Below are 12,878 nucleotides of genomic sequence, written 5' to 3'. Positions count from 1 at the left end.
CTTGCTCCATGCAGTTGTTTCTGAATTTGTAAAGGCAGTTTCCCAACTGCTGTGCAACCTCTGCTACTCTTAGAGCTGAGATTTTCATGAAAGTCTTATAGTCTGAATTCGGTAGCGTAATAGGACGGAATGCATGAAGCTCTGCGGTTATACTGAATAAGCAGCTACCTATGTTATGCCATCTATTAATGTAATAACTGCACTTTCACATTTGCTTTATTAACCTTCCTGGTTTCTCAAATTTGCTTGAAAATGCACGATTTTTCTTCTTTTTTTTCAAAATTTTGGGGTTCAGGCTCCCTCGCTATGCTCGCTCGCTACGGTGCTGTATGCAAATCACTTTGCGCCCCTCCACTTTCAAATGTCACCCACCGCCCCTGATACAAAATGCAATCTAGTGTGAGATTTTGAAGGTTATATTGGGGGTCTGCTTCTTTTTCGGATGCCCTCTTCTGTGTTCTCTCTTCATCTAAAAAGCAGTCTGTCATAGCAGGAGAGACTCCAAATCTGCCCCCACAACACAGGCCATGGTAGAGACTAGAGGCTCACACTTGGATGTCAGCCACACTGATATGCGTATCAAAAGGTTACCTCAGGACCTCTGCCCCACTCTTTATGAGTCTCCTATTAGCCCCATCTCTTTCTTGACATGTGCCCAGGCCCCATCTCAGTGACCTCTCTCTGAACCAAAGAGCAGCCTTTGAAATGTACCAGAAAGCCTGGCTTTGCCTTCCTTCAGTGTGTCCCACCAAGCTTACATGAACACAGCAATACACAAAACTGTCTATGAGGGGTTCCTCTACCTCCTCCCTTATGCTTCTCCATTCAGTGCAGGGTCTCCCAAAGTGGAACCCTTAGTTGGACAGGCACACATACTCCTAGCACATGCATTTGGCTACATGCAGGGTTGACGCTAGGTTTGGGTAGATGCCCAGGGCCTTGCACTCAACCAACCTGCATGGGGCCCCGCACAAGCGCCGCACAGCCATGCTACGGCAGCACACAAGTCACCTAATTCCCCCTGCCGCTCCAATTGAAAGAAAGGTGCCTCTTTGCAATTGGGCTCTCAGGATGGGGCCCCCTTCCCTGGGCCCTGGTGGGACGGTGTGGCAAAGCCGAGGGAGAGGGACTTTTCCTCTTGTCTCATTTGCAAGGAGATACATTTTGCAGGTTTGTCCTGCAATCAGACCTTCTGCTTGGTTGCCCGCTCAGTGGCATGACGTTCTGCCCATTGCCCAGCAGTTTAGCTCCCCCACAGTTTTAACACTCCCACACCTTCAGCCCTAATGAGCTGTAAAAGAGGAGCTTGTATGAGGCTGAGAGGAGGAGCTGCAGCCCAGAAGAGGTTTTCACAACGCATCTTAGGAGCCCTGAATGTGTCACGTGTGCAAATTAGAGGGGCCTCGCACATTCCCTCTCTTCCTGGGCCCCCTCCAGAGAATGTGAAGAGGAACCCAGAGATTCCCATATCTCACAGATATTCATTGCCTTTGAGCGGTACGGGGTCCCTTTTGAAGAGAGTGTCCATGAGCGACCCTGGACGACTGGAGGCCCCCATCCAACACGGGGGCTGCAAGGGTCTGAGCTTCGCCACGGGGTGGTACCAAGGATGCTGCTAGGACTGCCTGATGAAGAACAGCCCTTCAGATGGTACGCTTAATTGTGACGAGTTTCCTGTTTACTAAGAAAATGAAAAGAGTCTATTTTTTTTCCCAGACCATTCAATATTTACCTTCCGTTGTGTTACCTACCTCATGTGCTGCTACTTCTGGAGTTGGTCGATTTCTTCACTTTGGATGAGTTTTACAGTCCTTTTCTAAGGAGGGTGCTGCGGTGAAAAGCTTCACTTGTCCACATTAGGCCCCTTTGTGCCGTGAAGGCCAGTGACGAACCACTGGTGCTAATGAAAACTGCGGCCCTGTTCATCAAAAACAGAAATAATTAGGGTGCAGTGGGCTGGCACATCCTTGGGCCCCGGTACCACTGCACATGCTGCACCAACAGTAATAAGCAGTGAAGAAGCCCTAATTATCTATTCCTTCAAAAAAAACATTGGCTACATCATCAACTTTATTAATGCAGCACATAAGAAGGGCGGAGGGTCCCTCAGCCCGAACCCATGCGCCCCAATTCCTGCCATTAGGTAAAGTGTCAGAATCAGCTTTCAAAGGTGGTTTGAGGGTCAGATTACAATCCTTCACTTTTCTACATAACCAGCATATGCTCTGGTTATAAGAGATTTGGTTTGCCCGGTTTTAAACATGTAATCGTTGTATAAAGAGTATTATACGTTCTCTACAGTGAAAAGCATTTATGGCCGGACGTTATACACTAGCTATAAGGTACATAATAGGGCAGATCAGAACCATTTTGTTCAGCCAGCCTGCCGCTCACATCGAAAAGTGAAGTCTGTTGAATGCTTAGTACCGATAGGCCTGTATCTGTTCAGGCCTAGTACTTACATGCAAACACACTGAGGCACCAGGAGACTAAATGATTTATCTAGGATCACACACATTTGACAAGAGGAGAAAACAGGCTGCAGACCACGTCCCCTTGCATGCCCCATCACGGTGCCACTTGCAGGCCTTCCCATACACCACACCGGTAAGAGAGCCTGGCCTTGAGCGGGCAGTGATTCTGAAGCGCTTGGACATAACTTACTGCACAAGCAAGGGATAGAGATGGGGGCCAAAGATGTCCAGAAAGTCTGGTTATTATAGCACCAAAAACGTTTTCTTTAAAGTAAAACCGCTGAAAGCCCTAGCATTTGACTCCATCTATAAAAAAATGATTTTATTGAATTTTAGATACCAAGAAAACCACAGGTAACAAGAGCAAGGAGACATATACATAACTGATCAAGCAAATGAGGAGAAGAGCCACCTTGACAGCAAAAAAAGGCCACCAGTACAATTTGAACGTGACAACCATCACAGTTCCTAAATGTTACATGTTTCGCAAAATGAACCCCCCCCCCCCCACCCAAAAAAAACCTAAATCATATGATAATTAGCAGAACATAGGTGGGGAGAACATAGTGGTAAACAATGAAAACTAGAAGATCAGGCAAACCTGTCCAGAGAAGCAGCCACCTCAGCCAGTCAGCCCAAACACGATCCCAGATCCGACCTTACCCCTTGCTCAGAGGATCACTCTCAATTAACACCATCTACAGCCTACTTGTGTTCAAAAATACCTGCCACGGAATCCGTGGACTGGTACCATCACTAAGGAGCCAGAATCTTGCCAGAACCAGTCCAGCTAACGCAATAGAGAAAGGTATAACCCAGATAAGTAGGAAGGAATAGCTGATGAATGCCCCAGCATAACCAAATTTGGATCTACCATTAACGGCAGCTTAGAAATATCCCCCAATTTGACAAATTCCTAAAGCAAGTGTAACGCTGAGAAAGATGCAAAGACATGAGCTGCGTACGCTCACGCAAGTCTACAGCAAAACAGTGATTGTCTGGCTGTAACTTCATAATAAAGAGACAATGCAGGGTATATTAACAGTCGTTAAAACATTTAAAAGATGATGCATCTCAATACAGGATACATTCAAAGCTGAATGAAACACGTTGCCAAACCGGAGGTCAGCACCCATTACTTCCATATTAAGCCGAGTATTCCACTTCCTAGCCCTCGCTAGCAACAGGTCATCCTCCTGACTATGAGATGACAAGTAGATAGACTTGTAATCCAGCACAAAATGACTCTTGAATGGAGCTTTCCTAATAGGATCAAGGCAGAGGTTGTCAATACAACTCAAGTCCACTTCCTTAACCGCATCGCTGCGGCGGCTTTTCCCGCTGTGTACGGCAATTTTCAAAATACCGCGTTACATGACGAGCTGAGCTCGTCATCAGCATACGAGCGCCGTAGCTGATGATGAGCTGAGCTCGTCATCAGCATCAAAGTGGTTAAGGCTTGAGATAAAATGCGGCATCTGCAAATATCTGAAGGAAACTTTTGAGAGAACAGAAACCTTTTGCTGTAGATCACCAAATTAGGAAAAAACAACACCCTCAAATAGTTGGCCTAAAGTAAGGCGATTAACCTTTCCGCAGGTCTCTGTGAAATCTTCATGAATACTTTTGGGAAATATGTGATCTGATTGAACGGGGTATTGCCGGGGAATATTCTCTTGAAGGAACCCAGATAAGTTGGAAAACCTTTAAAGTCTTGAAACGGGTTTGCTTGAAAAATATTGTGTCCACAATGCCCGTACCGGGGAATATCGATTCGCTCAGTGGAAGAAACTCACTAAGCATGCAACCATAAACCAATTGCTCCCATCCCAATACCAATCAGAGTCTTGAAAAGAATGACGCCAGATGATAAAACCTAAGAATCGGAAGTGAGATCCAACCTTCTCCTGTGGACTGCTGTAAAAACTGGATCTCACAGCGAGGCTTTCAGTAAAATCAAATGAACTTCTGCCATAATGCCTCCACTGTAATAAAAAAAGGCACCCAGGAGAAAAAGTGGGATACAATGGAAAAAATAAAGATAAACAAGGGAGAATAATCATCTTGATGAGATTACAGCGACCTATTTGACCCAAATGCAAATGGTTTCACTTAAGAAAAACTTCAGCTGCATGTTGAAACAGAATCCCATAATTATTCTCCAAGATCTCAGGAGTATTGATGGTTAAAATGATCCCCAGATAAACCAAGGACAGTACACACCTCTGATCCTGGCCAGGATGATCCGCATTGGATAGGATCTTAGTTTTATATGGGTTTAAGTTGTAGCTGACGACTTCTTCAAATGAATGGGCTGCTGCCACTACTGTGTGTAGATCACTAATTGGAGCAGCGGTCAAGACGGCGATGTCATGTACAAATGCAAGGATTTTTACTTCAAAGTAGTGGTTCAATATAGAGAGTGAATAACTGAGGGGAGAGACGGAACCCCTGCCTAGTACTGCAAATAATGGAAACAGGATCAAATAGTGTACCAGCGCTACATATCCCTGTCTTAAGGCCAGAGCAAAGACGCCGGATTCTAGAGACAAAGACTGAACCTAAGCCTGCAGACTACATGAACCCCCAAAGGAAGGGCCAGGATACCATGTCAACGACTTTCTCTACGTCCAAACAGATCATACCGATTGGACCCCCTCTATCCGTGGCTACCTCCAAGGTCATAATTGCCATATTGACATTCGATGTATTATCCCAGCCAGGGATGAAACCATGCTGGTTCAGGTCACACAATTCTGAAATTATCACTGACAGCCGATTAGCTAGATCCTGCCCATAGATCTTAGAGTAAGTGTTAATTAACGGAATTGGACGGTATAATCCGCAGAGTGTAGGATACTTTCCCATTTTAGGAAAGATGACGTTTCTATCCATCGAAGACTCAGGAACCCTATCCAACAGATCAAAAGAATTCCCCAAGTCCCTTAACCCCATAGCCAGATACTGTAAGAAGGTGACATAGAACTCTAATGGTATCTGATCAGGACCAGAAGCCTTCCTACTTGCCAGGGAACTGATGGCAACTTTAACCTCAAAAAGAGAAATAGGTGTCTCCAACTTAAACTGCTGAGTAAGGGTTGCCTTATTATCCAGATGTTGCTGATTGAATCGAGAGAAGTCCTTAGTGGAAAAATAGGAGTCCTCTCTATAAAGGTCCTGATAGAACCTATGAAAAACTTCACAAACTGAAGCTGAGTCAGTAACTAGAGACCCATTCTCGTCCCTGAGAGGCATACTATTCGAACTAGATCTATTTCTTACCCTGAATCATAAGATTTGCCCATTTCCTCACTGTTTCCAAAGTAGGTCATCTGCCGTGCCCTTCCATTTTTAACCGCCCTATCCCACATTTGTTTCCAGAGCCGTCCACCTGAGACCCATCCTTCACCATGAGACAATATCCTAAATCGAATTCTAAGGAGCTACGAGTCCGCCGGGCCTCGATTTACTCCATCAATGCTATCCATCCTCCATCGACGAGAGGCAAATTGGAGGGCCTGTCCATGACACAAGGCTTTAAGGACATCCCAAACCACTTGGAGAGGGGCTGATCTGATGTTAAATTTGAGAAATTCCCTTAGGTGAGCATTCATAGAGCTGATATTAGAAATGGGGGTCTCTCAATGGCAATGGTTTTCACCTTTGTCCAAGTTGGGACCCTTCTTTATAGTCAGGGTAAGGAGGATACACTTTTAAAATAACCCCTGCTCACCACCTTGGTAGCTTGGCATGAGCAGATGGCTTATCTCAGAGGCATATGAGGAGGCCATTAAATGTGGTAAAGGTACCTATTATACAACTAAAATATATGAATCTAAAAACTCCTCGAAAGAGCTTTTTAAAACAGTCACAGCTCTATCTAAGCGTCCACAGGATAGTTATTTCAAACAGGATAAAAAATGTGTGGACAAAATTGCTTCCTTTTTTCAAAATAAAGTGCAGGCAGTCTATGATGAACTGCTGAAGACTGTGGTACCACCTAGGGGAAACTTTGATGACCCCCTGGCAGATAGCTCCCCTCAGAGTAGTTTGTCAGAATTCTCTGTTTTAGGAGAAAGTTAATGGCCTACTACTCTCGACTTAATCTGGCTCGCCTCTGGACCCTTGTCCTCTATTGAATGGAGTAATTAGTACTTGTGCTTACCCGCAGTTATGGAAAAAGGCCTGTCTCAGGCCTATTATCAATAAACCCACCCTAAATACCACTGAGGTAAAGAATTATCGCCCAATATCCTGTCTCCTTTGCCATCCAAAATTCTAGAAAAGGCTATCAATACAGAACTTATGAACTATTTGGATGACAGCATACTTTTCGACTTCTCCCAACATGGCTTTAGAGCAAGACATTCCACCGAATCATCCCTGATAATGGCGACAGATGAAACCTGTAAAGTGGTGGATAAGGGTGGCAGAGCGGCCCTCATCCTTCTCGACCGCTTTCGATACCGTGAACCACACAGTGTTGGTGCAGCAACTGAGGGCAGTAGGTATTAAAGGGACGGCTCTGGCACTCCTGTCATCTTTCTTGGCATCCAGGGAACAACTGATCCATTGGGAGGGACTGAAGTTTGCAAACCTTTGACTTTCTTGTGGAGTTCCACAGGGGTCGGGGCTGTCTCCAACACTTTTTAACATCTATGTTACCCCTCTTGCCAGACTAATCAAACAGTATGGATTTAATCTGGTGTCATATGTGGACGACACCCTGATAGTGGTGTCGGTCTCGCAGAGGGTGGACATTATAGCGACCAAGTTCCGTAGCTGTCTTACTGCAGACACAAACTTCCTTAAACTTAATACTGATAAGACCGAGGGTATTGAGTTTGGGAAGCGCCCCTCAGTTTGGAATCAACTATGCTGGCCGGTGGAGGCTGGGAGCTGTCCAACTCCGGTTACCAAAGCAAAGAACTGAGGCTTTACATTTGACTGAAAGTTTGGCAAGCAAATCAATCAAGTAACCTCTGCCTGTTTTTTTACCTTGAAAGTTCTGCCAAAATCTTGCCATTCATCCCACTTACTCTAAGGAAAACGGTAATTGGAGCCCTTGTACTTTCAAGAATAGAGCATGGGAATGACTTATACCTCAGTATAGACACAGGCCAAATTACTAAATTACAATCCCTTCAGAACGCAGCTGCCCGTGTGCTGCTCGCTCTTCCCAAATACCATCCCACGTCTACCAGCATTAGACAGCTCCATTGGCTCACCACCCCGGAAAGAGTGAAATTTAAAGCCCCCTGTCTGGTGCACAAGGCGCTTTACGGAGGTGGTGCAATTGATATCCGAAAGTTATTCTCGTGGTACAATCACCCGCGAAGCCTGAGATCCGGCAATACAGGACTAGTACGGGTGTGCAGAATAAAAAAGGCTAGATGGGGTGGTAAGAGCTTTTCCCATCAAGCTGCTATGCTGTGGAATTCTCTTCCCCCACAGCTGAGATTGCAACCAAACAGGACTATCTTTAGGAAACAGGTTAAGACCTGGCTGTTCCCTAAGGGCTCTTAAATGAATAAGTATCTGGATCAGTATGAACCTATTTTAGCGCCAAGACGCCGTGGAAATCGAGCGCCCTATAAATGTATCAGTCAGTCAGGCAGTGTGTAAAGCATTTGTGCACACATACAGTAACACAGTGAAAACACAAATGGACATCACTCACTAGTTTAGAAAAATAAATAATCTTTATTTAAATCAAACAAGATCAAAATGACAAAAATCCACAATACAGTAATTAAAATGTAATCCTTAGAAGGCAAAAACAGTTCTGTCCATAGCAAACTATAGATGCAACACTTTCAACACAATGTACCTTGGATGCGTCTCAATCATAAACAAAAACAGCCGCAAGGAAGGTGATGCGTCCGTTCCTTACGCGCAGGGAAGGTGATGCGTCGGTTAATTACTCCAGGGAGGTGATGCGTCGGTTCCTTCTGCCACGCAGGGCAGGTGATACGTCTATTCATTATTGAAGGGGAGGTGATTCGTCTGTTTCTTACAGCGGCTCAGGCGTTCTTGCAGGTGTGGCGCCCAGGTGCGATGCAGCAGGAAAAACCTCCAGAGGTCCAACACAGTCACAGGCACCTCTTGGCAGGTCAGAAATCCGAGCAAGGAAGTTCAGAGGAGCAGGTGGTGAAGTCTTTATATCCCTGAGACTTCAAACAGGAGGCAAGCTCTACTTCAAGCCCTTGGAGATTTTTCTCAAGCAGGAGACACAGCACACAGCAAAGTCTTTATCCTCTCCTTGGCAGAAACAACCACTAAAGTTCAACTTCAGACAGCACACATCAAAGGGCCAGTACTTCTCCTTCAGTTTTCCCAGCTCTTCTCCTTGACAGATGTTCTTCTTGAATTCCAGAAGTAATCTAAAGTTCTGGGGTCTGCACCCCAATATTTTTACAGCATTTTCCTTTGTTCTCTAGTGGCATAGAGTCTAGTGGCATAGAGTCCCTGTGCTTATTCCAAACCAGTTCTGTCCTCTCTAGTCCAGCTTCCCGGCAGGATGTGAAGACAGCATTGTGTAAGGCAGACCAGGCCTATTCAGGTGCAAGGAAAATGCCCACCCCTTACTCTAAATGAAATGCAGCTTAGGTCCATTCAGCCCAGCCCTATCTCATTCAGGAAAGGCAGGAGACACATTAACACCCACCCTCAGTGGCTGTCTGAGAGAATGCACATCCCCAGCCCATTTCACTCCAAAGCCAGACAGTCAACCCACAAACCAGCAGAGGCACCCAGGATGGCTAAGCAAGAAAATACCCACTTTCTAAAAGTGGTATTTTTAAAAACACAATATAAAAATTATCTTTACTAAAAGTCTGATTTAAGGCATACTAAATAAGTCTTCCTACCTTGTTCCACTGGGAAGTTATACTTATAAGATGCTATAAATAAACTCTCATTCTATCCTATGGGACAGATAGCCTTTCCATAGTGAAAAACAAATTACACTGTAGTTCACTATCAGGGCATGACACTCACGCCAGGACATGTCCCGTCTTTCATATACACTGCACCCTGCCCACAGCTGTACCTTGGGCCTACCTTAGGGGTGACTCACATGGAATAAAATAGAAGGTTAGGGCCTGGCAAGTGGGTGCACTTGCCAGATCGACATGGCAGTAGAAACTGTGCACCGACACTGCAGTGTTTAAATGACTACTTGTGTTGGTGAGCCAATCAGGCCCACTAGCAGCATTTAATTTACAGGCCCTCTGCCCAAACAGTGTACTGTACTAGGGACTTAGTAGTAAATCCAATAAACCAATCATGGAATCACCAATCCATAATAACAATTTACACGGAGAGCATATGCACTTTAGCACTGATTCCAAGTGGTAAAGTGCCCAGAGTCCGAGAACCAACGCAAACAGGGTCAACAACAGGGGGCTAAAAAGCGAAAAGTCTGGGGATAAACCCACTGGAAAAGCCAGGTCCAAAAGATGACATAACCATCTTCCAACAATAACCTCAGTTCAAATGTCCATCTTCAAGGGCCTGATGCTTGAGTAAAATTCCCAAGATGAATAGACAGTGACAAAGATTTATGGGCCAACAGAACCCTCGGGTTACGTGTAATACTTGAATAGGCAGCCAAAGTATTACTCACCATGAACAAATCAAGCCTTGACATACCTTTATAAAGCATAGAATAAAATGTAAACCCTAGATCCTTAGAATGCTTGAAACACTAGAGATCGACCAGAGATTAGGAGAGTAAGTGATGGACAGGCCCACCCGGAGCTGAAACATGCCCAGTCGAGCCAGATCCTCCAAAAGCTAGTCAAAGGACACACGCTAGGAGGCCGTATCATTTTTGGGACACAGCATCACAAGTGGCCACAAACAATGTAAGGTGGAACCCACAGATGCAACTTGGATAAAAGAAAATCCAGGAAATTCGTGACATCCATGTTCGGCCCATATAAGACACAAATAGTAAAGTGATCACGATCCTTCTGAATCGTCGCTAATAAACAACCAGCCCCTCCTCCCCCTTCCAGGTCTGTCTTTTGTTGCAATACCCAGCACCTGCTATAATGTACCAGCAGTGCAACCCCCCTCTGGGTGGGTTTAAAGGGATAGAGTCTGATAGTTTAGTTCTTTTAGCAATGAACTCTCGGTCTGAGACAGATGACTCTCCTGGAGACATAGGATTTGGGCCTAAGCCTGTTAAGTTCTTCCCGTACAAGTTTACGCTTATGTGGCAATTGAACCCCATTGATGATCTATGATACAATGTGCAGCTACTGAACAGGACTGCCGACATTACTAGCTGTTGTCATTACCACAAAGTATGTGAGCTACTCCACCCCCTCACAAATTGAGATACACCATGTGTGTAAAGGTTCTGCCAAACCAAGATATACAAGCATTGCACTGTATACAGCCCCGCTTCAAATGGCATTGCCTGAGATAATGCCTCAAATACTCTGTGAGACAAGCAAGTGGTCTCATCCGCCACCCTACTTTCCCCTAGCCCACCCATACACATGGCATACGGGCAAGCCAACCCTCCCCCATCCCCACCTCCACTCCCAAAGTAAAAGAGCATGGTCTTGAGCAGGTGTAAATGTAAACTGATACTTGTATAGCGCACTACTCACCCGCAAGGGTCTCAAGGCGCTTGTACGAATACCGCTGTGGAACCCATCCTGGCTTTCCCTGTGAGGTGTCCACTCCTGGGCACCCCCAAGGTGGAGGCCAGGCATCCTTAGCGTTGTGGGGGCCGTTGTGGAGATTAAGCAAGCTATTGCCCAGAGTTGCAGAGTGGGACTCCATGATTGGAATAGGCCCCGATGCGAGAATTATCCGGTCCGTGGAATTTTTGAGCCCAAGACCCGCCGAGGCGGGGAATTGAACCCTGGTCCCGGGCTAGACCTCTGCATCAGGGTCTGCCGCTCTAACCATTGAGCCACACTTCTCCACTTCTCCAAATGGTTATTTTAAAGCATTTGGACATACCTTACTCTGCAAGGGATGGAAATGGGGGCTGAAGATATTTACAGAGTCTTGTTATTGTAGCACCAAAAACGTTTGACTTGGAATAAAACTGCTGAATGTCCTAGCGTTCGATCAAACTACAGACCATTCAGAGAGTGAAGCCACAGATAAGCAAAAGTAGGCAAACCCCGTTAAGTGCAAGATTTCACTTTTGTACAATTACATGCCAGTGGAAGGCATGCATAAACAAAAGTCACTGGTGACAAGCAGAGCTACTCCATGAGCTCCATTCAGGTTCCATTTGGTGGCTGACTGCAGCGCTTCTTTTTCATTGGGTATTCATTTTAAACAGATGGTACTATATACAATCTTCTCGAAAATATTTCAAAATCCAAATAGCATATGGGCCTGACATGTTTTACTGGCACCACTGGACCACATGGAAAGGCCTGCAGGATTAGCCTAAATTCATGCAAGTGACAGGCTCTCAACAGTTCTGCCTGCCAGTCAGAGGTGCCAGAAGTGCTCAGGTTTAACAGGTCCTCGTGTGAGCATCGGAGAAGGTTTTTTAAGTTTGCATTCTTTCGAGAAATTGTACTCCTGTTTATCATTTTCAAAACCAGGAAAACAAGTCCCAGAATAGAAAGAGCACACTTGACAGGTTGGGCTTCCCTACAAGAATTAACAAGCAATTCTTTATTTGGCAGCATATGGGGTCTAATGATTTACTTGCCAAACATGGCTTGACCTGGTTTTAATCCTAGCTCCTCTACTTGTCCGCACTCTAGAATCCTGAACAATTAGTTTTATCTCTCTGCAAGCCAGTTCCCTCATCTGGCAAAATATTGTATACTTCTAGTGAAATAGACCCAGTGGAGATATTTAAACTGATCAAGACGCAGACTTACAGCTATAGACAACCTTCGGGGGAGGCCAGAGCTTCCACCCAGTCCTCCTCCTCTAGTGGGCGTATGTCTCCCTCCCAGGCCTCCCGAAGTCGCTTCAGTTTGGGGGGAACAATGGATAACCAGGGACTGGTAAATCATGGAGATCTTGTGGTCATGGAGGACTGCCATAAATACTTTTGCCTCTATGGGACTAAACTCTGGCAGGGACCCCAACCCCTCGATGCAAGGAGAGATGGCATGCCGGAGCTGTAAATATCAGAAAAATTGAGTTTTAGGCATGTGGCAGTCCTTTTTCTATCTCCTGAAAGACTTTAGCACTGGTCCCCGCATGATGTCCCAAAGTGTAGAGATGCCAATGAAGTCCCAGCCCCGAAAACCAGACAACACAGCCAGTTGCGGCAAACGCCCATTCGACCAAAGGGAAGTCTCCCTAGTTAACTTATTCCACCACCCTGTCTTCCACAACACCTGTCGCCATATTTGAAAAATCAGTTTTGTAGCCAGTGGTAAGGAGTTGTGCAGCGGCGCTGAGTAC

The 12,878-nt window shown here is 45.5% G+C and overlaps 1 protein-coding gene across 2 annotated transcripts in view; it reads right to left on the bottom strand.

The window, feature by feature from the left end:
- The window catches only part of SLC36A4 (solute carrier family 36 member 4), a 1,006,806-nt gene that overhangs the window by 367,508 nt on the left and 626,420 nt on the right, over positions 1–12,878 (bottom strand). The window lies entirely within an intron of this gene.

Source organism: Lissotriton vulgaris, chromosome 8 (genome assembly GCF_964263255.1).
Source record: "Lissotriton vulgaris chromosome 8, aLisVul1.2, whole genome shotgun sequence".
Taxonomy (NCBI): Eukaryota; Metazoa; Chordata; class Amphibia; order Caudata; family Salamandridae; genus Lissotriton; species Lissotriton vulgaris.
This window is presented reverse-complemented; position numbering and strand designations above follow the sequence as displayed.